This window comes from Pelodiscus sinensis, chromosome 5 (assembly GCF_049634645.1).
Source record: "Pelodiscus sinensis isolate JC-2024 chromosome 5, ASM4963464v1, whole genome shotgun sequence".
Classification (NCBI taxonomy): Eukaryota; Metazoa; Chordata; order Testudines; family Trionychidae; genus Pelodiscus; species Pelodiscus sinensis.
Window position 1 is genome coordinate 128,928,492 of NC_134715.1, and position 27,891 is coordinate 128,956,382.

A 27,891-nucleotide genomic window follows, 5' to 3' on the forward strand; every position below is an offset into this window, starting at 1 on the left:
AAAAACTCTGCCGCATCCAGGGAATGCGTCTTTTCAGAAACCGTGTAAACCTTGTTTCACGAGGAAGAAGGGCTCTTCTGAAAGAGGTTTTTCCGAAATTTGGCCCAGTGTAGACGGGTCAAATTTCGGAAAAGCCGCTTCCGAATAAAGAATCGGAAAAAGGTGCACAAATTGTGGAACCCATTGGAAGATGGGGCTTGCGTTGGATGCTCACCAAGGAAGATTATGGCAGTAGAACAGTGCACATTGGAACAGCCGGCTGGGGGGGAAAGTTACGGTCAGTTGTTAACAAAGACAAAGGTTTTATTCCTATCAGAACTCTGGGTTAAAAATACAGAATGTTTTTAAAAACAAAACCATGCAAGTTTGTATAAACAGGCCCCAAAGAACTAACATAGAAAATGAGACAAACAGGTGAGGGTCGCAGACGGGTGGACACAGCAGACAGCACAAATTGACATGCAGATGGTACCAGCCAGCATGAACAGGAGTGATCAGAGTGCACCAGCTGCTGCAACCCGAGCAATGTTTTTTCCAGCCATCACAGCAGAGAAGAGTTTGAAGGAGGGCTTGGAAGGAGAAGGACGTGGCTCTGTGGATATTTATTAGGAGCTCTTCTGGGGATGGCAAGGAAGGCAACAGAGGGTCTTACTCAAAAGAGCAGCAGATGGATGATTGCTAGAGGACTGTGTTGGTACAACTGTGTCAGTCGGGTATCCACCTCCGAGTTTGCGGATAGCTGCAGATTTGCAGGCAATGACGGTCGGCATCATTGGTGGAGCAAAGCCCCCATCTCAGTAACGTCTGGAGACTCTGGCAGGTGTGGCTGGGCAGTGAAGGGCCAGGAAAAGGACAAGCATTTGGGTTTGATGTGACAGGACAGGTGGGCGAGGCACAGAGAGGAGCAATGTGATCGGACTGATGAGCGAGGAAAGCGATCTTTGAAGCAGCAAAGATACCAAGGAAATGGGATGGGATTTCTCCTGGCCAAAGAGGAAAAAGTTTCAGCAGTTGAGAGGAGGGATGGAGGACCCCAATGGCACATTGTGTCAATCCAAAAACCGACTATTCAGGCTTTGAGGAGATTGCCAGTGGTGGGCAACCTATAGCCCACGGGCCACATGCAGCCCAGCAGGGTTCTATGTACGGCCCACGAGACGTTTTGTTGACCACTGCCCATGTGCAGGGCAGACAGATTCTGCCGGTTTCTGTCCGCATCGTTTTTTCCCCCAATTGATATTAATCAAAAGTGACACGCACATAGAGTCACGGCACGTGAAGGCAGGTGCGGGCTGATGGCAACACTGACCGTGAGCACCGCACGCTCCCTCTGCAGCCAATCCAAGCGCTGCTACGGTTCAGTCGGCACCTCCTGCAAATTCTAGGCGCGCACACACATTTAGCAAAACTGCCCTGCCCCGGGAGACCGTCTTGATTACGACAATTTGGCAGCCGGCTGAGATGGAAGAGGGCCACTCATGCGGCCCACGCACTAGTCTACGTTGCTTATCGCTGCTCTAACCCACCAGTATCTACCTACTTTGGGTGCATCCAAAGCACCTGGCCCCTTGATATCGAAGCGCTGGGTTCTCGGGATGTGAGAAATGGACTAGATCAGTTCTACACTGAAATGGGAGGGGGTTCTCTGAGCTTCTGGGTACTAGCAGGATGCTAGGTGCAGCCAACTTAGAAATCAGGTAACTTGATCAAGCAGAGCCAGGGCAGGATTGCAGCAGATCAGACACAAGGAAGGGAAGCCAGCCCCTCTCAGGCAGGGAGGTAGCAGACTGCTCAGACCTGGAGATCCTTTTCATTACTGCTCGGTGTCAGACAAAAGCCCAGAATCCAGCCACGTCGCGAAATCCACAGGAAGCCTCTCTGGGGTTAAGTGAGAGCTGCTTTGATGCTTATGAACAAGAAATTCCTTTGGGAAATGCAAGCACCAAGGACAGGTGTGGGGCCGCAGTCACCCAGCACTCTACAGGGGATCCAGCTCTTGGAGGGGGAGGGAAATGGGCCTCAGGCGGCCCAGTCTCTCGGGGAGCAGCGACCACGCTGCAGCCCAGCCTGTGCCCACGTTCCCAGAAGCCAAGGATGAAGGTACATCTCTCCCCCACATAACACTCCCCGCCCTGAGCCCCGCGACCGGATGCTCATTGCAGGGCTGGGACAGAGGCAAACACGGACTCTCACCCTCTCTAACCAAGTGTAACTTGAAATCGAATCACCACCAGTGAAATTCTCTTGGCTGTTGGCAGCCAAGCTGGCGCTCGGCCTGACGTCTCTATTCCGCTCCCTTCCTCTGCACAAAAGCCTCCTTTCAGCCGGAGAGGCTGCCTCTTCAGTACCCTCGCAAGGCCTGTTCTCTGGGGCGAAGGTCAGCCAAGAGCCTCTGCGTTCCTAGCAAAGAGAGTTTCAAGGCTTCCCACCACGATGTCGGCTGTCGGTAACCTCACCTCCCTCCACAAATGCCTGAGTGTTGCCAGCCCTTCCCCCCCCCAGATCTGGGCATGCTGGGGCAGATCTGAAGCATCCAAAGGGAGGGATTTGGGGGGGGGAGGAGGGGAACCGTCACCATCCTCTGTTCAAGTGAGTCCAGGAAGGAGAGCCACAATGCAAAAGGTTATCTAAACAGGGGGAAGCAGGAAGAAGTTCTGAGCTGGAAAGTTCGGCTTAACAGCAGGATACCTGGATGAAACTCACACCGGAGCCAGAGACCAGCACAAAATTTCCATAGGCACCACTTAATCCTCATCTAAGTCCTAGTTTGACAACTTAAGTGATGCCCGGGACTAAGAACCCGGAGGACAAATTCCCAAAAGAAGGCAAGGAATTCTGCTTCCCAGGGACACGCAAAAGAGCAGGGGGGGGGGGGGGGGGACATATTAGGATTTTTTGCTGGTCCCCACCGGGATGAGCTAGATGATCCACTCTCTCTGTTTTTTACTCTTCAAGGGAAGAGTCAGGCAGATTTAGGTTTTTGTTGCACCCCTGGCTAATGACATAATGAGGGCTAGTCAGTTTCACCACCTGGCTCTTGCTGTTGCTCTTGATTTGTATACAACAGGCTGCAGGGTCACATTACAGGCCATTTATACATTTTTATTAATATCTGTCTTGGTAGAAAGCACCCCGTGGGTGTAAGCTCACTGAATGCAGTCTTTGAAGGGGACCCACTTTTTGGCATCCTGCCTGCTTGGAGAAACTGCTGAGCCACCTGTGGGTTCAGCCACACCAACCTGCGTGCAAGCAAACCGCATTCTCCTTACTTCAAGAGATCCGGCACGCACGCCTGGTGGCTTTTTACCATTCTCTTCTCCCGAGCTGCAAACTGAGTGGAGGAGCGGAGGTAAAAGGCCAATAAAAACTCTGGTTTTATTCTTCCTTGTGGACTTTTCAAAGCTCCCCAGCGCTTGTTCACTTGGAAGGGAATCAAGCATCTAAATCCCTTTGGCAGCGTGGGAGGTACAATCCCGTTTCATTAGTTAACCAGTTTAACTGGCTAATTGATTAAATGGGGGTGGGCAGGCTGGAGCAGCCCCCGTGCTGTGAGCAGGGACTGCTCCAGCCCGGCTGCTTCCGGCCTCATGCTAGGCTACCGGCTCCCAGCTCCCAGCCCACGTGGGTGGGGAGTCGGCAGCCTCCCCCTCCCCACTCCACTGCTGCTTCTGGCCCTTCGCAAGGCTGCCGGCTCCCAGACCATGCAGGCTGGGAGCCCCATGGGCAGGGAGCTACTCCTGGATAATGGTTAACTGTTACCCGGTAAGGATCACCTGTTAAGGCTGATGCTTACTGCGGAACCAGATACTTGGTTACCCGTTCACATCCCTATTGACAACTTGGAGAGCTCAGCCCCAGTCTCTTTCAAGTGACAGAGAACTTCTAGACATCCAGAAAGCAGCTGCTTCGTCATGTAACACCAGCAGGAAGAAATGCCTGTTAAACAATCAGATTTCTTGCCAGCAAAGGGTCCTACTTTTAACATTTCACTGTGTCTCTGCATCTCCCATTTCAACAGAAAGGAGCAGATTTATCGCTAACTCAGGGAGTAAATTCTCTGTCTTGTCTCACATGTACACCTCAGACACCTCCTTACCATTCCACAGCTAGCACGCATACTTCACGGCAGCAGGGAGTACTGTGCCACAAGGCATACCGCCCTTATGAGCACCCCATCCATCCCCCAGGAGCAGGTGCAGATGCACCCCACAGAGGGTGATTTGCCCTCCTCATCAACTGTTCTCCTCTCTTCCTCGGTGTCTGCCATGGTTCACACTCAGGACCCTCACTGGAGCATTAAAATACTGCGTGGTGGCTTGGGTTTTGTTTGTATGAATTTGAAAGCTCATTTAATGCTCCTGAAAGATGACAGCTTGCGTCTGTTACCGCCTGGCTCAGGCTTCGCAGGTTGCCAGTTCAGTCCCTGGTGTGCTGGCCAACATGGCAGCTGTTAAGACATTGTTCTGCCACGTTGCCACCTCCCCAAAATAGGTCTGGCCTCTGACCCGGAGTAGAGATGTGGAAGGGTAACTGGTTAACCGGTAAACCTCGGTTAAGGTTAAGCTTTGCTCTCCACGTAAGAGCCCTGACCGTAATGCCTTGAGGCTCCCTATGAGCTAGTGAATTTGTCAGCAGCGGGGTCGCCGTGTTAGTCTGCATCTGCAAAAGCAACAAGGAGTCCTGGTGATAGAAATGTAGCCGTGTTAGTCTGGGGTACCCAAGGCTGTGTCTAGACTACATGCCTCTGTCGGCAGAGGCATGTAGATTAGACACATAGGCAAAGTCAATGAAGCTGCGATTTAAATGATCGCGGCTTCATTTAAATTTACATGGCTGCCGCGCTGAGCCGACAAACAGCTGATCAGCTGTTTGTCCGCTCAGCGCGCTAGTCTGGACGCTCCCCTGCCGACATCCAAGCCCTTTGTCAGCAGCCCCGGTAAACCTCATCCCACGAGGAATAACGGGGCTGCCGACAAAGGGCTTTGATGTCGGCAGGGGAGCGTCCAGACTAGCGCGCTGAGCGGACAAACAGCTGATCAGCTGTTTGTCGGCTCAGCGCGGCAGCCATGTAAATTTAAATGAAGCCGCGATCATTTAAATCGCGGCTTCATTTGACTTTGCCAAACAAACAAATCTACATGGCTCCGTCGACGGAGCCATGTAGTTTAGACGTACCCCAGGAGAAGAACAGATTTATTAGGGCATCAGCTTGCACGAGTAAAAGCCACTTCATCAGATGGATTGGAGTGGAGTTCACAGAGGCCTGGGTATAGAGACGGACAACTAAAGAAAGAGGGTTTGCTTGTGTAAATGAAGCTTTTTGTTTATCAGGTTGGAGTCTGTTGTGTCTGATTCGGGGCAAGAGCCACAGTGTGTGCCGTGAGCAGAGTACCGACTGGCGTTCATTATAGGATGAGACTACACTGGGGAATGCCAGACTTCACGGAGACTAAGGGGCAGGACCGGAAACTTTGTGGTTGTGAGTGACCAGATTTCACACGAACAGCATCCCTTGAAACGCACAAACCGCGCAAGGGTGCAGACGTAAGGTCGCTCTCAACCAGCAGCTCCAGCAAGAGCAGGCTGAGAGCTAGCAAAAGCCAGCAGGGAGCTAGTTAAAGAGCTGGCAGGCACCTGGGTTACAATGGGACAATCCTACAGTCCAAGGGGCCATTGCCCCGGGTCCATGCTCTGTAAGATCACCAGTGTTTGCAGGATGGGCTGTTCTAGTCTTGGTCGCATGTCTTTGGCAGCCGCAAGAGGAGGAAATGTCTCACACGCTCCCAGAAATTCAAAATGTAACGGCAGCCAAAACAAACCCAGATCCGCAACACAGGCAGAAGGGACATATTTGATCACGGCGCTATTTCATAAACATTCATCTCCTAATATTTTGTTTTCAAGCATCACCACATTTCATGCCTTGCAAAATTCCTTGGGAGGCACGTTAGCACACAGAGGCACATGAAGGAAGGGCAGAGACCCTCTTCCCTCCCACAGAGCATCTCCTGGGCTAAACAGAGATGGAGGAGAGCAAAGCCCAGTGCTCCGGGTACAGAGGAGGAAGACGAGACCTGCTGCGAACTAAGGCTCATTAACTTACACATGCTTCCCGTATCTCCTGCTATTCACCAGCTGCTCTCTGGGTTCTCCAATCCTGCAGCACAGTGACTAGCCAACTTCCTCGCGGCCTTCTGGGTCTGCTCAAGCCAGATCCTACAAAGGGGCTTGTGGTTAAAGCCCCGGTTTAGGTCTCAGGAGATCGGGTCCTTCCTCTGCTCCGCCACCGACTCCATGTGAGACCGGGGGCAAGTCACTTAGTCTCTATGTGCCTCAGTTCCACCGCTGTACAATGGGAATCACAGCACAGCCCTTCCCCATCCTCGCTGGTGGATGTCTTCTCTATTTAGACCATAAGCTCTGGCACGTGTTCTCCTTCCAGCAGAGAAATGGGACCCCTTCGCTGGAGGCTGCTTGCGGCTGCCTGCCCTCCGCAGCGTCCCATTGTGGCCTAGGAGCTCTGCCGTGGCCTTGCCTCAGTGTCCCTTCGAGGTCTCTGGAACTAATCCAGAAGGGCTCCTGCCTGGAGCTGGTTTAATAGCAAACTCTTCACAACAACCCTCCAAAACCCCAAGTCCCTCACCACCACCACACCCACACCTGGTGGTTCCCTGCCAGGCTGGGGGCTTCTCAGTCAAGCAGCTACCGTCAGATCTTTCTCCCTGGAGTCCTTCCTTCCTTGCAGGAGAGGATCTTGCACTTTCCATGAGCTGTCCTCTCTCTGGCTCAGAGAGGCCGGCAGACAGATGCCCCCTATTGCTCTCTGGGCAGCGCGGGGTCTTCTGTGGGACTTTCCTTCACTCTGCAGGCCTGAGCTGCCTTCCTGTGCTGAAATTTCTCTCCCCAGGCATCTCTTTCATTGATCCCAGCGGTCTGAACCCAGGACATCTTCCCCACCCGGGGAGTCGAGTCCACAACGTTGCAATTCCCTTTAAAAGGCCGTGACACTGCTCTGCCCCCATGCAGTGGGGTGTTCCTTGCTTGCTGTGCTTGGAAACAGACCAGAGGGCAGGAACCTACAATCTAGAGGAGCCCTACCCAAGAAGAGCCCTACTCAGGGGTCAGTCTGGCCTCTGGATTCCCCTGCCACAGCTGTGATGCAGCCAGGTGAACAGGGCTGGCAAAGCATGTCATTCACATCATCTGCCCCCCACTGCCCCGGGAATCTTCGCACAGTGCTCCCCCCTTTGCAATCGCCCGTGGAAGCACAGATGCTCTGCCAAAGAGAAGGCTTCTGTGCAGTAGTGGGTCCCAGAGCGCCAGTCTCTCCCCGCCGCTTTGTCTATTCCTAAGGGGGAGTTTGGGCCCAATCCTCACTCCAAATGCAGTGGAGTTTGGCCCAGTCACTCAGAAAGAAGCGGCTAGAGATTGAATGACTCCTTCCAATCCAACACGGGCAGCGCACCATAGTGAAAAAAGAGCCAAAGATTCCCCACCCCTCTCAGAAATGCCATAGTGGTTCCGATCCCGATCCCTCGTGTTTACACGGAATGACTCCCAATTTACACCAGCGAGAGACCAGATTCAGGCCCAACAGGCCTGACGCCACGTGGGATGGGCTCCCGAGAGGGAGCTATGCTCCCCCATTAGCTCTTCTGGAGCAGACGGCCCCTCCTCCCACATGGCCATGCTCCCTACCAAGGTAGCTTCTCAAAGGCAACCACCTTATCGCCTGGGGAACTCCACTGCCAGAGCCGGCCAGGGCAAACCACCTTCCGCTCTCTGAACTCGGAGACACCAGTCTGCAGAGCTCGCCGCGTGCCCTGCATCTGTAGGGAAGGGGGTTTGAGAGGACGGTGCCTGAAGGGAGGCGTGGAGCGGACTACGGCAGAACAGCCGGCTGAAAGCAAATTTCCTAGCACAAAGCCCCCCCAAACCTGCAGCAAACCGCCTTCTGGGAGACAAATTGCATTCCGAGATTAATACCAGACAGCCAAGAATCCACCAACTGGGCACTCCTCCCCGCTGTGTTTACAAGGGCGCCGACTTGCTTGCGGTGCATCATCTGTCCCCTTGTTGCATGGGCGCAGGCTGGTATTTTCAGCAGGTAAGGGAGCTGCTCTGGAGCACCCGGTCGGAGCTGCCATATGGACTGCAGTCCCCCAATGGAAAGCCTTGCAGCCGTAGTCATCATGCCGGAAAAGGAGAATGGTCTTTGCAGGAGATGCCAATTCCATTCCCAGCTCTGCAACAGACTTCCATAATGTCCCTGGGCAAGTCCCTCTGTGCCTCACTTGCCCATCTATAAAATGGGGTGAATGGTGCTTCCTATCAGTTTGATTTTGATTGCACGTCTCCAGGGCAGAGACTCTTCTGCTGTGTGTCTGTACAGTGCCCCGCACAGTGGGGTCATGCGCTCAGTTGGGATCCCTAGTGTCTAATATAACACAAATGATACACTGTCCCTGCGAGTTCTGTTTCACAGAGTAGGCGGCTGAAACAGAATTGTTTAGGTCAGAGATTGTGGCAGAACGAGAGGCAGGCGTCACAATTACTAGCTGGTTGCTCTAACCACTACTCAAGACTAGATCTAAACATCATGAATAATGTTCCCTCTAATTGTTTTCAGATGTGTGCAGAATAAATTGTGTTATGCGCACCAAGGCAAGTGCAGATGTGCACTACCAATAGAAACATAGGCTGCCAGTGGTGGGCGCTCTGCTAATCAACTGGGCAGCATTTAAATCTCTCCTGGGTGGCCGCTCAAGCGCTCAGCTGACATAGAACACTAGTTATGAATAATGCTGCCGTGTTCCATCCTGCACGAGCGCTATCAGATATGGAGCGGGGCATGGTGGAACACACCAAAGGACTGACGAATGACAAGGTGCAACTGGGAGTGGAGGGAGTTCCACCTATCTGGAAATTCATTTTCCACTGGTACTGTAGTCCCAATCAGGGTGCTAGGTACTGTACAAAATGTTCCTGTTCCAAAGAGCTTGCAAACCTACCATGTGTCAAGAGACAAGGGGTTCCCAACAACACCCATGGGGGGGTGGGGTAAGGGACAAGGTGATAGCGACAGAAACCACTGCAACAAGAAGACCCTACCACCTGACCTATAGGAGAATCTCCTCGTAGTACAGTGCCTATGACACACAAGAGTCCAACAGTTCTGAGTCTGTCCAGCCAAGTAGAGCAGCAGCATATACATGCTAGCCAGGTCACCACAATACGAAATTGCATCTATTACCGTACCTCAGGGCTTCTTCTACCACCTCCTCTTACAAAACTAAAACTACTCCGACTGGCTTACACCCCAGCAGACAAGGACTGTGTAGAGGTCGATCTGTTTGGATCATCTGCTGCATGGTCCCAATTTCCACAGGCATTCACTAGTTGATGGACACACAAAGAGAAGAAATTGCTTATCCTTGTTTTTCCAGGCTTGGATCATTAGTTCTGCTGTTTGGATTCCGCAGGAAAACATGTCACTGGGCCACGTACCAATGGGACTGGGTAATTCATGACACATCTATTTAAAAGCGTCTCGCATTACATAAACTGGCATTGGAGCTGCCAAGTAATGTCTCCAGCTAATAAATATTTGTGACAGTGTTTGTGGGAAGAGCAGCGCGTGTTAATAATATGATCACATTTCTTGGTTGGATACAAAGGAGCTGGGTTATATCAGTGACAGACTCACCGCCAATTTGCACCGGCGTAACGTGGATCAGGATTCGGCCTTGAGACTCTAAAAGAAGCCGAGGCTACTTCTCTGCTTCTAGGGGCGGTGCTGTCAGCAAGGGCAGCGAGAGCTTTAACTTTCCACCAGGGCAGCGCAAATGCACCATGCAATTCAGATGACCTGCGTGAAGCAGGCTTGGGGAGTTGCCCCGATAAGGCGAGAGGTCAGCTTCCTCGCAATGCAGCAAATTTTAGCTACCAGGACAGTATAATGAACCTGTGGTTGCATCTTTACAGGCATCGTAGTTTTCAGCTCTATTGCACACGTGCTTCATGGGATGTACAGCCCAAAGCTTTGGTGATTCAGGACCTGGCTACTTGAGCTAAGAGTTTCCAAGGTAGCCGGGAGAAGAAGTGGGGTAAGAGATTCCTTAAGGCCTCCACGCACCGGAGGGCAAGGCAGGTAAGATTTTACATCCATCCAGTGGAAAGCCCAGGCGCACATGAAATCTGTGATCAGCCTTTATAAGAAAATTCAGTCGTATTCTCCACCCCACAGCCCAGACGCCATGCCCCACCCCATCTGCTAGTCCAGAGGGTCTCAAGCTGTGGGCCACAGACCAGCAAATGCTGGCTAGACACATGGCATGAACGTCCTTTTTATTTCCTGCTTCATCACATTAAAAAGCAAGGAAAAATATCTCCCTTTCCCACCACCGTGCTGCCAACTCTTGCAATGTGAGCACGAGCCTCATGATGTTGAGTGGTTTTTTCCAACAGCCCCCACTGTTCCTTGCACTAAGAGGACAGTCACAAGGACTAGTCTCTACAGAAAAAGAAAAAAAAAAGCTTGAAAAAATATGACGCAAGCACATCCTAAAGGCTGGGGGCAAGAAGGGCAAAGAAAGTCCAACCTGTCTTAAGACAATTCCATGGCGGGTCTGGACTCATGATTTCAGGTTATCAAATCTGTTTCCATGTGAGGAATTATTGGGATCGTCTTGGATGTTATTTGATCACAAGGCAGAAGTGGGGGAGAGTTGATCCATTAAGCATTCGCTCTATACAGTTGGACTCTATGCTAGGAAAGAGTTAAGACCTCTGTCCTAAACCACGGTGGCAGAACTGCTAATTGACACAGGCCATTCTCCTGCATAATTTGTCGGGGGTCCTGCTCTCATCTGCCAGTGACCAGCCTTACAAGGAGAGGCTGAGGGATTTGGGCTTATTTAGTCTACAGAAGAGAAGAGTGAGGGAGATTGAATAGCAGCCTTTAATTACTTGAAGGGGGTGCCAAAGAGGATGGAGAGAGGCTTTTCTCAGTGGTGAGTGATGGCAAAACAAGGAGCAATGGTCTCAAGTTGCAGTAGGGGAGGTCTAGGTTTGTTACTAGGAAAAACTACTTCCCTAGGAGGGTGAGGAAGCCCTGGGATGGGTTCCCTAGGGAGGTGGTGGAATCTCCATCTCTAGAGGTTTTTAAGTCCCAGCTTGACAAAGCCCTGGCTGGGATGATTGAGTTGGGGTTGGTCCTGCTTTGGGCAGGGGGTTGGACTCGATCTCCTGAGGTCTCTTCCTGCCCTATATCTCAGCTGTCCTGAAACCATCTTGCACCTTCCAAAGTAAATGTGCTTGACTTGTAAGCAGTAGTTTCCGGGAGGAGGGAGCATGACTGAATTACAGACACTGCAGACTCCAGCACAGAGGTGTTCTTCCTGGCATCACAGCCCGGTGGCAGAATTCACTCCAATTGCTTGAAACAAGTTCTCAGGGTGTTCTCCCTTTCTTTGTATTCAGAACACACATGAACCACCATGGATTCCGTTTAGGGCCTGTTGTTTAATTAAGCTCATGGAAAAGTCATCTGCTGTCAAATGCATGAAGGCATGGATTCAAAACTCACTAAAGTCAAGGGGAGTCTGTCCACTGGCTTCAGTGGAATTGGATCAGACCCGAGGCATCTTGGTCAAAGAGCTGGAGGAGTGAGCCCTTGATTCATGAGCTATGGGGTCATCAGCAGTGTTCCCTCAACTCTTTTCCATCCATGTGCGGAATAAATGTCATGTGCACGGAGGCATGTGTGCATGTGCACCAGCAGTAGAAACACAAAACTTAGCGGTAGGCACTCTAATAATCAGCTGGGCAGCATTTGACTCTCTCCTGAGTGGCCGCACAAGCTCACAGCTTACAGGGAACACTGACCATCACACGTTTTTCCCTTTTTATTCCTTTTTCTTCCACATTCTTTCCACCCAAATCTTGTTTTGCTTGTGCTCACAGGCAGTCCTGTTTAGAGATCTTAGAACAAGACTTAAGTGACTTCTGTGTGGGTCCCCCTGTTGAGACTCTTTGAAATAACCTGTTTCAAAGCAGGAGGGGTGCAATTAGCACTTTCCGAAAATCAGGATTCCTGATGCTTCGGCAGAGGGCTGCTCCCCAAAATGGGGGCATCCAAAAATCATTCCTCACCTTTGCGCTTGGTCTCCTGCATTTGATGCCTTCCCCTGCCTAAATTGAGCAAAGTGGATCTGAATCCCCATCCTTTTAGTCCACTGGAACTTGACCCAACTTCTGACTCATGCATCAGGCCCTGTGAGTGTACTGAGTGGACAATGCCACCAGATCAGCATTCTCGGCTCTCTTAACTGGTGGCGAGGTTTCCTATTCAGCTTACACAGAAGGGACGTGTTCTGCTCCTCTAGGGGTGCCAGCCCTCCAGCAAATTATACCAGACCTCTGCGAGTAAGTGCTGGGTGGGGTTAGCTTGGTAAATGGGTGCACACAGACAGGAGACTCTGGTGAGTTTGGAAGAGAGAGTCGGGCGAGAAGAAGATGAAAATCTGGCATCCTCACAGGGCAGACTTAAAGTTATTGGATGTGGTCTTTGTGGTGGTGTTACTGCAATGGTATGTATGGACTCTGATGTGGGTTAGTTTTTCATTTCTTTGCTTTGCCTCAGATATGGTGTGTGCCTCAGTCTTCATGAGTAGATCATACAGACATTCTCTCTCTCTTCACCTAGCATCAAAATGCAGCCATCTCTGGGGCAGTGCAGAGCAGCTATTTAACCGCACATCGCAACACAACGTCATACAGGCCAAGAGGAGAAGAATGTCATATCCAGCTGAGATGGCAGAAGGGGATTCCAGGAGATAGAAAGCAAGAGCCCCGACTGACCATGCCGATAGCCCTACCCGTGCAATGTCTCCTTGGGGAGCTTGGATACCCATTAGGTTTCCATTCCTCAGCTCACCCTGCCGCCAAGCGGTCACAGCACAATGCCAGCTGTGAGGCTGACTCAGCACATAGAAGGCAGAGGACCTCCTACCGAATTGCCCACCGCACTTCTGGCAGCACTTGGCTTTTCCCCGATGGGCCACCGAGCAGGCCTGGCACCACAACAAAGGGGATGCTAAGGCATTCGATCAAATGGCCAGTCTCCTGCCATGAAGGGGCACCGAAGCTCCACTGTCGTACTCTTTCATCTAAGGCTTGTCACTCCTGGCCACTGTCACTTGTGCCCAGCCGCCGGTGGCCCCACTAGGCCATTTTTTCAGCTGGGACTGGCCGAAGGGACCCCTAGAGCCACGTCACCCATGCAAGAGAGCCAGCAAGCATGGTCTTGTAGACAGCGCACACCATAAGGAGAACGCTTGTGCGCCTGCTTAGGAGAGATCCAAATGCCGCCCACCAGATGAGCTAGAACTTGTGGTGCACATGCCATGGTGCATATAAAAGTTTATTCCACACATTGATGGAAAAGATTAGAGGGATCACTGGTTGCAGGGCTGGTATGGGCAGCTCTAGGCTACAAAAAATTCTCCTGCCCCAAGAGGGAATTGCTTGGTAGCTGGTTAAGGCAGCAGAGGCACTAATGAGATGGAGCTGAACTCCGAGTCCAGAACACTTACTGATTTCAGTATGAGCAGAGGGCAATCAGCTTGGGATGCCTCCACGGGGCATAAGAGCAGGGACTCCAGGGAAGTGTTCCAGCCCCACTATGATGCCCACACTGCTTTGACTGCTAGATCCCAAACAACCAGACCAATGCACTCATCTCAGCTGATCTCCTGTGTAAACACAGGCCAGGGAACGCCCCAAAATAATGCCTAGAGCAGATCTTGTGTTCACAAAACCATCCAGTTTTGATTTAAACATTGCCAGTGATGGGCGGGCCACCACCGTCCTCGGTAAACTAACAACTGGAACGATTCAGTGTTAAAAAATTAGGCCTTATTTCCAGTTTGAATTTGCCTGGAGACGCCAAACTTGCTGGGATTGGCCCTATGGGTCCCACAGCGAGTATAGCTTCTCAGAGCCATACCAGCCTGCTTTATGATCCATGGACCGCTGGAAGGGACCTCGAGAGGTCATCAAGTCCCATCCCCTGCCCTCACAACAGGACCAAGCATCACCTAGACCATCCCTGACACGTATTTGTCTGACCTGCTCTTAAAATCTTTCAGTGCTCCAATTTCACTTCTCTGGGCCTCAGTTTACCCTCAAGGAGGTATGAGAATTGAAGGGACCCCAGCTCAGAATCTACATGTCACTAGAGAAATCCCGTGTGGGTGGGGGATGGAGAGAGGTCTGGGTTTTGCGGGAGATCTCATTTTAGTTCCACCATTTGAGATGTTCCACCCAGAGTCTCGAAGATGTGCCCCTTTGTGTATTTTGGATACATCTGATGTTAATGTTCACCTGTTACTGTGATAAGTAACAAGCAGGATGACTGTAACGGAGCTAGATTAGAGGAGAAAAATATCCCTCTCTTTTTCTACTCCCACCCATTTATTCCCTGGATGGGTTTGACAGCTCTTTGCATGTAGTCAACAATCTCTGCTTCCCCCAGACAGTCCATGCTCCTTTCTCTTACCAGGCTGAAGCTGGGAAGATTTCAGCCTCTCTTACAGCTCCAACCGTGTCATTTCAACACTGAACTTCCCTTGTTGTGAAGGTGCTCGGTTTAGACGCTCTCAGCCCCTCTCAGCCGGGAGCATCAAACAAGCCATGGGCAATTCGCACGCCCTCCTTCTCAGAGTTTGCAGGCCACAGACCCGCTCTTGCTGTCCCACACACAGCAAGAGGGCCGCAGAATGGAACCTGAGATGGTGACATCCCTCTAGAGCAGGGGTGCTCAAACTTTTCGGCTCATGACCCACTCTGCTCAACACAAATCATCCACGGACCACCCGCCAAACGCCCACGATGACAAAATGGGCGCAGGAATGGGTTGGGGGATGAGGGGTCTGTCTGGGAGGTTGGGTGCAGGGGCAGCAGCAGGTGGAGGGGTTTGGGTGGGAGGGAGGGTGCAGGAGCAGGGATGGGGAGCAGGGTCTGAGCAAGAGAATGATGGGGGGCGCTTACCTAGCTCTGTGCCTCTTGCTGCTCCCATTGACCATGATTCTGGCCAATGGGAGCAGCGGGGAAAGCCTCTAAGTGAGTAGTTTCCTGTGCCGCCGTTCTCCTATTGGGGGCAGCATGCAGAGCCGCTCCCCCACGCCCCCGGGAAGCCAGTGCTGGCGCGCCAACAATGCAAGGAGGATGCGGGGCTGGAGTGCCAGCATAGGCTGCCTGCTGCAAGAGGGGCTGAGCTCCGAGCCCACCGCCCACCTGCAAGATGGTTGTGGTCCACTAGTGGCCCCCAGGCCACACTTTAAGAAGCTGGGTTCCTGTAATAGTCTGTCAATGCCAGATTCCCCCGCCCCAGCAGAAAGACCCTCAGAAGTACCCTCAGTGTCACTCTGGGGCTGTGTCTAGACTGGCCACTTTTTCCAGAAATCCGGAAAAACTTGCCAGCTGTCTACACTGGCCGCTTGAATTTCCGCAAAAGCACTGACGATCTCGTGTAAGATTGTCAGTGCTTTTGCGAAAATACTATGCTGCTCCCGTTCGGGCAAAAGTCTTTTTCCGAAAAACTTTTGCGCAAAAGGGCCAGTGTAGACAGCAGAGATTTGTTTTCCGCAAAAAAGCCCCGATCGCGAAAATGGTGATCGGGGCTTTTTTGCAGAAAAGCATCCTGCCAATCTAGACGCGCTTTTCCGAAAATGCTTTTAACGGAAAACTTTTCCGTTAAAAGCATTTCCGGAAAATCATGCCAGTCTAGACGTAGCCTGGGAGTTGGGATTTCCCGCCCACATCAGAACAAGCCACGACGACTCTGCGTCCCCAGCAGCTTCCAGGGAGTGGCAGGAAATAAGGACCTTACAGCCAATCCCAGCTAGTTCTGCGCCAAGTCTCCCTCCAGGGCTACTGGTGGGTTATGAGCCCATGGGACTGTCCTCACAGGGGGCTTCCTTAGCATGGGGACTTGCTACAAAGCCTTCTCAGGATCACAGCCACCAGGCAGCGTGGGAGGGGGGTGGGATGAAGACTGTACAAGGTGTCCAGCCTCACGCTGCGGCAGCCCATTCTCCACCCTGAGGCTACCCGGTCACTGCCTTTCTCCCTGGCACACACCCAGACACCCCTTGCATGCAGTCTGGGTCACAGCCTGAAAACCGGGCAATGACCAGGCCGTAACCTGTTCAGAGAATAAGGGCTATGTTTTGCCCTGGCGGAACTCATGCAGCCTTACTGCTGGCCCAGACACAAACCTGTGGCAATCTAGCCCAGGGTGGGGCCAGATTTGGCCCACCAAGCTGTTTGATCCGGCTCACATCCCGCCCTGTCGCTCCCCCGCCCCCAGTGCATGAAGTCTCCTCCCCCCACCAGGGGCATGTGGTGTCTAGAAGGAACCGCCCCTTTCCACCTGAGGCCCCGCCCCTTCTGGGGCGAAGCTGGCCCGTGACCGCCTATCAAAGTTCCTGAAGTGGTCCCCCTGCAAAAATTATTGCCCACCTCTCATCTAGCCCCTTCACAGCTGTTATACATGGGGGATTTCACAGAGACAGAACGTAGAGCCACTGAGCTAAAGAAAACTCCCTGCTAACAATTCCGAGCATAGGGCTTTCAATACAGCAGGCAGTTCCAATTTCATCCTGCAAGGGGCAGGTACCCACAAGCTTGTTTATTGCATTACGATTTTTATCTGGCCCCCAATCTTTAACTTTGATCATTGAAAGAGGCTGTTATTTATAGCAACTCCCTCGAGTTACTCTTGATAAGAGTAGATCTCTAAGTGCTTCTCATTCTTAATGTATTCATCCTCACAACACTCCAGTGAGGTAGGGCAATGCTATCCCCTCCCCCCCATTTGACAGATGGGGAAACTCAGGCATGGGACGACTAAGGGAAATGCCCAAGGTCACACAGAAAGTCCATGACAGAGCAGAATTGAACCCTCCTCTCACAATTTTAGCAAGCATCCTAAACCACTGGACCAGCAATGGTGCACTTGGTCATGGATTTGTGAATTTGCAGGGTCTGCCAGAGCACGGAAACATACGAGCGTGATCCTGCAGGATACAAGAATGCCTTTTCTGGAGGACTTATGCACTGATTAAGAATTATTCACCTGTAAGAGGGCTGCAGGACTATGGCCTACACCTATGGCCTCCATTTTCCTCAAATATTTCAAGAAAACAATTCCGCAAGTAAACTGAACTCAGCTGATATTGTCGCACTCTATATAGGGACACACGAAATCATATAGCCACTAGCAGTGTACGCACATACAAACAAGCAACAACACTACGCTGTGCACAGAATTCTCCCCCTGGGGAGAGGACAAAAGAAAGACTGAACCACATATGACAGATGTGAGTCGCATCGCTTAATGCGCCCCTGGGAGGCCCTCCTATACTGTGGTGATAAGAGCAGAAGGAGAAAACCTATACGCAGAACAGACTCGCTGCAATATCGACCACATTTCACTGCTCGGTGTGGAGTTGGTCATCCTTTCATTAATAAATATGTGATACCCTCTGAAGATCTCAGAAGCAAGTATTAATCACAATGTCTGGTGCAATAGGTCGCAGATTGAGAGAGGCCCCCTGAGATTTCTGTAATATAAATAAACCAATAGTAACATGCCTCCCAGATGAGGTAGGGAAATATTTTATGGATGGTGAAACTGAGGCAGGGAAAAACGGAATGACTTAGAGTCACACAGTGAGTCGGGGCAGAGCTATGAAGAGAGCTCGGAGGCACTGATGAGCTAAATTGGGATCCGGAACATAACCTGCCGGTTCTCACTGATCAACTTATAACAGAGGGTTAAGCCCTCTGCACAGCCTGGAACTGGCCCACAGTGAAGGAAAAAAAAAAGCACTCTTCCCCTGTTCTCACAGCCCTCATCCCTTCGGCCACACTAAACACAGTGAGCGGCTACTCCTACCCATCAAGGATTTTTTAAACATACCAGCTTGTGATCAGCACCTACGCACAACGTACACTCTAGTCATGGGCTTTGGATCGTTTTCTGGCCCCTCCCAGCGCACACAGCCCTGTACAGACCACAGAGCAGGGCTCAGACCCTGCCGGAAGGAATTTCCAAGCCAGGCCGACCACGACTCATGCTGTAAGAGGCCTTTCCTTGAGCTACACCTGGCCGCCGTCAGGTTAGGGAGGTAGTTCTCGCAGCAGGAATCTAGCTCCCTTTCTGGATCTAGCTTCTGCTCCAGCTGTCAGGGTTCCTCCTCCCCCACCAAGGTGCTGATGCTGGCTGCGCAGGGCGGTATTGATCCCTGTCGCTGGTGCTTACCTAACTCCGCCGTGCGAGATTTGGGGAGAGGAGCTGGCTGAAGCATATTGGAACTGGGAATCCTCACCCCCTGTCAATCTCACTCATAGCTGCAGTCTGGCATTTCGTCCTCCCTTCTCCCCCTGACACACACGCTAGAGGAGGGGGCTGCCCTCTGCTCCTCTGCAGCTGCCCCGGCCAGAGCTGACATCATGCAGGGGGCCCAGGGGTGGCGTGAAAGCAAGCAGGAGCAAGCCACAGCCGCGCTGGATTCTCCGTCTGCTGCACTGCAGTCAGGCCTCTGCCCTGCTCTCCTGGGCAGCTGGGAACATCACAGGCAGGCCAACCCCAACCACCTGCCCCTGCCAAGCAGCGCAGCGGAGACCTGGCCGGCGAGCCGGGCAGCAGCTTGTCTCCTCGGCATGCCGGGGGGCTGGAATTAGGGAGCACAGCTGCCATGACATCATACGCAGGGTGTGCACCGCCGCGCCCCAAATCATTTCAGTGCCCCTCTCCAGGCCAGGCCCCCTGCAGCACGCCAGCGGAGGAGCCAGCTGGGGGCATGCCCGCCTACCTGGGGGCAGGTGCACACAAGAGGCTAGGGGCAGGCAAGGGATTAAAACAAGTGAGCAGACAGGAGACGGGTTTGGGGCCCTCCCCCCAACTCTATATTCCAGATCTGGGTTAAATGCTCCGTGCCGGGTTGGGTGAGAATCTCTGCTTTCCTTATTGCCAAAGGAGCAGGCATGGAGCACGCACACACACCACTCCCCCCCCCCCCCCCAAAGTCTCACACTGTGCACAGGAGGCAGATGACATAATTCCCAGCTAGTGCACGTTCATTGCCCCGATGCCAGCATCTCCCTTGCTGGACCGAACGCCCCTCGTGACATCACCGCCGAGCACGGGCACCGAACCCCTCCCCCCGGCTAGCTGCCTCCCCCCCACACACACACTGGGTGGTGATTTCCAAAGGGACACAGCCCAGCAAGGATGCACCCACCAACATTTCTCCATAGCAGAAATCAACGCTGCGCCCCCCTTCCCATCTTCCACCCCCTCCCCACCGTGGCTGATGTGATGGGCTGCAGAAGAGGGTGCTGCCCCCCCTGAAATCTATCCACCCCTTCCCCCTCCCATGCAATTTTCCAGCCCCCCCACCCCATGCAATTCTCCAGCCCCCCTCCAATGCAATTTTCCACTCCCCGCCCCATGCAATATTCCAGCCCCCTCCCCATGCAATTTTCCAGCCCCCCTCCCCATGCAATATTCCACCTCCCCCCATGCAATATTCCACTCCCACCCCATGCAATATTCCAGCCCCCCTCCCCATGCAATATTCCACCATGCACCAGCTCCTGAGTCCACTGGAGTGCTTGGCGGCAGCCACCCCCCCCCCGAAAAATGCACGCGCGTGGCCCCCCCCCCCCCCCCCCCAGCCTTACTCTTGGCAGGGAAGCCGCGGCGCGCTCTGGACCCAGCCGGCGGGCGGGCGGGCGACTCCCCCGGGCGCAGGCGGAGCGAGCGAGCGGCCCGCGGGCCCGCAGGAATCCGGCGCCCTGGCCGGTCCCGCTGGCTCCTGGCAGGCTCAGGGGGGCTCGTCTGCTGTCACCGCGCGCGGCCACGTTCCCCCCGTCCTGCGGCAAAGCGCAGCCGGCCCCCGGCCCGCCCCCCGCCAGCCGCCAGCCTAACAGCGCCGGGGAGGGTGGGACCGGCCGGGCGCCTTCCCTTTAACTCGTCCCTGCCCGGCGCGCTGCCCCCAGCAGCCCCCGGCCCTTCTGGCAGCGCCCCGCGGCTGCATGGGCCCCCCCAGCCCTGCAGAGCCTGGGAGAACCGCGCAGAGCCCGCCCAGGGAGGAGGGATGGGGGGGTCCAGCCCGGGCGCCCTGCCTTGCAGTCCTTACCCAGCCACTTTTCCCCGGTGTCAAAACACTGAGGTTGTGCTGCTCCTCCTAGACTTTATGGTCAGAAGGGACCAGTAGGATCATCTAGTCTGACCCCCTGCACAGTGCAGGCCACAGAATCTCACCCACCCTTCTTAGAATAATCCTCTCCCCTCTGTCTCAGATATTGAAGCCTTCAAATACTTTGAAGACCCCAAGATGCAGAGAATCCTCCAGCTGTGATCTGTGCCCCATGCTACAGAGGAAGGCGAGAAACCTCTAGGGCCGCTGCAGCTCCTCTGATGAAGTGGCCTTCATTTCATTATTACCTCTAGGTCAGTTAGTCTCTAGGGCTAAGTCTACACTCGCCGCTTCTTGCTCAAGCACATCTTGGGCAAGTGTTCTTGGGCAAGAAGTCTTGCTCAAGAAAATGTCCACACTGCCATGTGCACGCTGTGCTTTTGCGCAAGAGCGCCCATGGCAGTGCGGACACTTTCTTGCGCAAGAAAGCTCTCATGGCCACGCCGTACTGTAAATTTACTTGCGCAAGAACGGCCGTACTTGCGCAAAAAGCCGCGAGTGTAGACATAGTCTAGGGGTACGTCTACACTGCTCCAAAATAACCGGCGCTATTCCAAAATAACGTAGTCCGCGTCTACGCCGCAGGCAGTTGTTTCGAAGTTATGTCTAGACGACAGCGTTTTTCCGGGATACCTCCACCGTGTCCAGGGAATGTGGCCTTATGACTTTCGTGGGTCCTAGGCACTTTTGCCTCCGTGGGCCCCTTCCTCCATAAAAAAAAATAAAAAAATTTACAATTATTTTTGAAATAACTTTAAATACTTCAACATTTTTTTCTGTTTTAGGCAAAATTTAATAGATTTTCATTAGCCCTAAAAGTTTCATTTTTTTCTGATGTGAGAAAAAAATTAAAACATTTTCTTCTACCCTAAAAGTTCATTTTTTTTCTTCTGATTTTAAAAGAAATTAAAACATTTTCGTGGGCCCCTAAAAGTACCACGGGCCCTAGGCACTGTGCCTACTGGATAAGTCGGCCCTGGTCAGCTCTTCTGCCTTTTTTTTTTTTTTTTTTTTTTGCGGAAAAGCAGCTGCGCTCTTTTGGAAGCCCTGTCTTCCTCCTCCCATGAGGAAGAAAGGCTTTTCTGAAAAAGGGTTTTTTTCCGAAATGTGGCCGATTGTAGACGGGCCAAATTTCGGAAAAGCCTCTTCTGAAAAAACTATCGGAAAAAGGTACGCAAATTGTGGAGCGCAATTTGCATATCTTTTTCTGATAAAGCCCGTAGTCTAGACATAGCCAATGTCAAAATACTGTCAAGCTGGAGGATTTCTTACTCCAACTCCAACTCCTGTAGCTCTTAGGCTACGTCTACACTGGCCGCTATTCCGTAATAGGCATGCTAATGTAGCACTTGGGAAAAGGCAAATGCGCGGGGGATTTAAATATCCCCCGCGGCATTTTCATTTTCATGGCCACCGCTTTTTTCCGGCTTGTAGATAAGCCGGAGACAAGCGTCCAGACTGGCGCGATCCTCAGGAATAGGGCTTTATTCCGGAGGAGCGCGCCAGTCTGGACGCTCTTTTCCAGCTTTTCCCCAAGCCAGAAAAAAAGCGGCGGCCATGTTTATTTAAATCCCACAAGGGATATTTAAATCCCCCGCAGATTTCCCTATTCCAAAGTTCGAAATTAGCATGCCTATTCCGGAGAAGGGGCCAGTCTAGACGTAGCCCTAGTGAAATGAGGGTTTCCAGGAGTCGGAGTAAGAAGCCTGCCATCTCAAAATTATTTTGAAATAACAGCTTGCTGTGTAGACACACTCTTTGTTATTTCGAAATAACATCAGTTATTTTGAAATAATGCTGCAGTATAGATGTGCCCCAAGATGCCACAGGGCTACTCAGAGATGTAGCCATATTAGTCTGTAACTTTAAAAACAACAAGTTGTCCTGTGGCACCTTAGGGCATGTCTACACTAGGAAATTATTTCAAAATAACTACATTGGAAATAATAACTATTTCAAAATAAACTTATTCCCCAGGGAAAGCAGGAGCACAGATTTCAAAATAACCAGCTTATTTCAAAATAACAGGTTTGGTAGCGTGGATGCTCTGCTTATTATTTCAAAATAAGAGGGTTAATTTTGAAGTAACTCGCTAGTGTAGAGCAGGACTTAGAAACTAACCCAAATATATAGCATCATGAGCTTTCGTGGGCAAAACACACTTCTTTAGATTTTAACCTTTCTGGTCACTCAATAATGGATTTGAAAGTAGCCCTTCTTCTACAAAGGCATTCCATTAACCAATTAGAGAGAGTCTGAAGAACTGGCCTTTATCTACAGATTTGACATTGACATTGTTGCCTTCGACCTAAGCAAAGACATTAACTGGTTGGGTCATTACAAAGCCAATTTCACCTGCCATTAACATGTGCATTTCCACATCAAAAGCTATGTATGGGACACATCCAGCCCACTTAATTAGCCTCATTAACACAGGTCCTACAATTGACAGGTACTTCTGCTGTTTATATAAATATATATCTTGGTTTCTGTTATTTCCACTCCAATCCACCTGATGAAGTGGGCTTTGCCCACAAAAGCTCATGATTCTATTTCTTTTGGTTAGTCTCCAAGGTGTCACAGGCCCACTCGGTTTCTTATGGGATGTCTAGGCTGTGCTGTAAACCCAGGCCTTGGACTCTGGTTCCATGCTACATTTTAACCCTGGGTTTCCAGTTGCTGTATCAGGGACTCACCCCGTGCGGACACATCCATGCTGTGCTACACAGACTTCTGACTCCAATCTGGGGAATGAGCCATGTTCACACTGCAAAATGCTGAGGTTGGACCAGAGGCTCAGCAGGTCGTGGGCTCTGTGCCACTCTCTCCGTTAAACCCTGCTGACTTCAGACAGACAGATTTGTAGGTGAAGGATGAGGCAGGGCTGAAAGCTGAGTCCAGGTTTACAGTGCTGTGTAGACGTACTCTTAGCCCCCAATTTTTAATTTAGGAGCCTAAAGATGCAGATAGGCACCCCGTGAGAGCTTCAAAAGCACCTACAGCTGCAGCTGATTTGACTTTAGTTGTGCTCTGCCTCAGTTCTGCAGCTGTAAACAGGGAGAAAATAGCCCTTCCTTGCCAGATGCACATGAATTAAGTGCACCTATCTTCTCTTATGGGAAAATCTAGCAACCCAGGTCACATTTGACCTGCACTGAAAATTGAGCAGAGAGGATTAGGTCCACATGGAGCTTTTATTATTAATATCAGCTTTATAGAGATGCCACCAAGTTAGAGGCAGGCTGGGCTAGTGATTAGAGCAGAAGGCTGGGATTCTGTCTCGAATGCTATTGGGTGGCTGGGGTTAATCTGCCAGGTTTCTTGTGCACCACTCACACATGTGTATAAGAAGAGCAGGGGTTTGGATTCCGACACACCTAGAACTTCACCCGTGTGATAGATAATGATGCTTATGCCACATGACTGGTGCTTCAGAGTTGCTCACTGGGATGTAAATGGTACCAAAGTACCTGCTGAGCCTCTGCACAGAGCTGAATTTCACTCCCCTACACAGCTGGTCCTTCAAACGATAAAACTCAGCTAAGTTCTTCTAGCATTTGCAGTGCTTGCCACGGCGCCTGACAGCAGTTTCATTAGCTGAATGAAGGGCCCTAAGGCCTCTGTGAAATCTTGTTAGTTTAGACACATGCGCCATTGACTGACACGGGCTGCACTGACAAAGTGGGTACAGGACAGCTGAGCATGCTCCTTGGCCAGTTTGGAACCTGTTCAACAGCGTCCAAAAATGATGTGGAAGGTCAAACCCTGACAGCCAGTCACATCAGAAACAAGGAAACCATTCCACGTGTCTTTAGCCAACCACGCATTCCTGCTGCCAGACTCCGATCTGGCAGCTGAGACCTCAACTCGGTTAAGTCAAAATGGATTTTCCCCCAAGCCACTGCAAGGCACATGGACGCAGAACCAACTCCCTGCCAGATTTCAGGTTTCTTCCATCTAAAAGGGTACTAGCGTTCTCAAAGAAGCTCCATTTTTTAAAAAACATTGGTATCAGGGGTTGTGTTGTTGCCTCCTCACTGAAAAATGTTTTTAAATTGGGGGTGGGGGTGGGGAGGAAAAAGAGCGGGAGAGTCTTCTAGGCTACGTCTAGACTGCAGGCTTCTCGCATAAAAAGCTTAGAAGAGATCTTCCGCAAAAATGTCTTGCGCAAGAGCGCGTCCACAGTGCAAAAGCGCATCAAAAAAGTGATGCGCTTTTGCAAAAGAGAGCGTCCAGACTGCATGGATGCTCTCTCAAAAGTAAGCTGTGACTGCTATGCCCAGAATGGCCACCAGGACACCTGTGCTTTTTCCTCCTTTTGCGCAAAAAACCCTTCTTCTCCGTCCACACACGCCTCATACAGACTCCACTGATTTTCCCCCTTTTGCAAAAAGGCATTCTTCCTCGTAGAATGAGGAATACCTATGGTGGAAAACCCCCTCCATTCTTTTGATTTTTTTTGCGCAAAACCCCTCCGTTCTTTCGATTTTTTTTTTGCACAAAAAATGTGCTTGAGGTGTGGACACTGAGGGTTTTTTTTTTTTTTAAAATGGCCATTTTTCAGAAAAAAACTCTGTAGTGTAGACATTGCCCCAAGTGACAGATACGCAACTACAAATTTGGGCCTAACCTTTTTGAAGAATTATAGTCAGCTAATTAAAGGGGCCTTAGAATGGAAACTCTTGGGTAACCTTACCAACAAGTGCTAGAGCGGGAGCACGCTGCAACACAAGTAAGAGCACGTGATTTCTGTGCAGCACCATTGTCCACCATGCAATAAACGTGTGTGCATACACTGATGGCGGTATCCTGGTAAATTCACAAATAGTTGGTTTTCAATGTAACAATTCAGTCATTTTCTCCACAGGCTGCCGCCGCCTCTTTCAGTGCGCACAACCTCCTGTGCTGACAAAACCTCTCATTTATTAATAATAATACAAAGTAGATTTATAGAGCTTCTTCCAGAGGCTTTAAACTCCTTCGCGGAATTACAGATTGCACAGTGTACTTCATATTACAGGCAGTCCCCGGGTTACATGGATCCGACTTACATCGGATCCCTACTTACAAACGGGGTGAGGCAACCCCGCACTAGCTGCTTCCCCCCAACAGACCAGGAAGACACGAAGCTAGCGCCCCCCCCCCCCCCCCCCAGCAGACCAGGGAGATGCAGACCGGCTTTTCTCAGCAGACACCTCAGCTTGAGAATAAAGGACTGAGGGAAGTGAGGTGTGGGAGAATAAAACTGAGCTCTGGAGAAATGTTTCGCTAGAGTTTCCCCTACAATATGTACCAGTTTCGACTTACATACAGATTCAACTTAAGAACAAACCTACAGTCCCTATCTTGTACGTAACCCGGGGACTGCCTGTACTGTTCAGGTCTTACACGGTGCTTTTCCTGCTTGGATTCTGAAGGACTCTCTACAAAGCTATTATTGTCTTCGTTTTACAGATGGGGTCATTAGGACAGTTATCTGCTAAGGTCACCTGACGGGAGCAAAGCCCAGCTCGCCTGCTTCCCAAACCCAATATACCGGCCCAATTCCACCTCACCTCCAAACAGCCACCTCTGAGTTGAAAATCACAGGTGCCTCTAGGAAGGCACACGCAGGAATATCTATGGGCCATGATGTACAGCAAGTGAGACTAGAGGATCTAAGGGTAGCAGCGGACGTAGCAGGACTGCACGACAGTTTTAGGACTGGACGCGAAGAACACCATAACCAGTTAAGTCAATGGAGGAACGGTTCTCTCTGTAGGAATTTGGCCAAGGGTTTTATGAGAAAGGTCATGGGAACCGAAGGGTTAAATCACTCTGTTTTGTAGAAAGCCTGAGGGAAGGAGGGCTTAACTCCAGAAGTCGGCAGGTTGCCTTTTCCATATTACCCTCTTGCTTAAAGGTGGGGAACGGCCGATTCCTGGAAGCAGCGGCAGCTGGATCTACGGGCCATGGATATGCAGGTAATGCTAATCTCACCTTGCCTTTGACCTAGCACACGTAGCCCAAGTCCCATTGGGCTCCCTTCGTAGGCCCCCTCCTTTCTTCCCTCATAGCTCCGAAGCATTGCAGGTTGCGCTGCCTTTGGTTCCTCCACAACAGGCTTGTCCCATGCCACAAGGCGTTAATGCCACAGTGAGAGTTAAAGCTATTGCAGTGGAAGCTTTTACCTAGCCCTGCCTCAGTGGGCAGCCTCTCGCGGGCCCTGTCAGTCCTGCATTTCTAGGATGCTGCAAAGGGGAGAAGAGGGCCGGGCTGCAAGGGGAGGAGAGGAAAGAGGTTGGGATGGGGGGTGGGAGGGTCCTGCCGAAATACTCGAGCAATCGTTGTCAGCAAGGATCTCTAATGGCCAGACGGGAGACGAGAGCTCCGAGTTACTAGAGAGGAGGTTTCCCAAGCGTCTGCCTGATGAGTCTTGTTCATAGGCGCAGGGAACCTTTCGGGGGTTGGGGGTCCACTGACCCACATTTAAAAAAAAAAAGTCAGGAGCCACATGCAAGGGAGAAGCAAGACACCACAACCCCCCCAAGTGAGAAAGAGGGGGAAAATACTCCCTTCACACTCCAGCCCTGTGGGGGAGGGGGAGGGTGCACCGAGGCTCAACTCTTACTCTCAGGGCGGAATTTACTCTTCTGGGGACCTAGGGCTAGCGCATTTGATGTGTCCAACCAGGGCTTTGGGGTGGAGTCAAAATGCAGGATTGAGTGTTGGGAAGGGGCTGTCGGGGAGCGGGCTGGGGGAGGGAGGTGCAGGATCTGGGCCAAGAGTAGGATGCATGTTGAGGGTGCAGGGTCCTGGGCAGGAAGGTCAGCGTGGGAAGGTGCAGGGGGTTGGGGTGCCTACCTGGCACAGCCCCCATGGGGGCACAACTCTGTGCATTGCCTTGAAGTGCTCCCTGCAGGCACTAGAGATGTGAGCGTCTAGTCGGCTATCTGATAAGCAGATGCTTATTGGATAGTCTTGACTCATCGCTTCCCCTCTCCCCCACTTGCTGCCTCTATCAGAGGCAGAAACCAAGGTGGGTGGGGGGGTGGACTAGGAGCTGGTGCTGGGGGAAACTGGTAAAGTCGGTTCCACCCAGCACCATCTCTGGGAGTGAGGGCAGGGGAGGCAGAGGCACAGCGAGAAATGGAGCAAGTGGGGTCTGCTTCAGTCCCCATTTGTGCCGGATCCCACTGCAGGCGCTTCTGCTTTTGAACTATACAAGAGCTCTGCAGAAGTGCAGCAGGGAGCATGGGGCAAGCAAGGACTCAAGCAGCCCCCGCTCGCCCCATGCTCTCTGTGGTGCCCCCCCCCCCTTGAATCTAGCTATATGCGTATGTAACCCACACACCTCGTGGGTATGGCTCACGGTCCCATGGAATGGCACTTACCTCACTTACAGCAAGAGATAAGAACAAGGGAGCTCTACAGCCTAAGCTGAGAACCAGCTGGTTTTATAGCTCGAGCTGTAGAGGCTCCTACACAAAGCTCCCCCCAACACTGGCTCCTGCTTCCCCCCCTGGCTGCCTGTGTCAGAGGCAGCAAGGGGGAGGGAAAAGCACATAGTTCACTCAACCACCCCATAAGCACATGCTTATTGGATAGTCGACCGATCCCTTGCAAGTCATTCTTCCACTCT

The 27,891-nt window shown here is 51.7% G+C and overlaps 1 protein-coding gene across 2 annotated transcripts in view; it reads right to left on the minus strand.

Moving 5' to 3' along the window:
• The window catches only part of LZTS3 (leucine zipper tumor suppressor family member 3), a 127,802-nt gene extending 107,857 nt beyond the window's left edge, over positions 1-19,945 (minus strand). For both annotated transcript variants that reach the window (XM_075931005.1, XM_075931002.1), the window contains exon 1: positions 19,753-19,945. The gene's annotated coding sequence lies outside the window, so the exon portion shown is untranslated. The remainder of the gene's footprint in view (positions 1-19,752) is intronic.
• Positions 19,946-27,891: the final 7,946 nt, after the last annotated feature.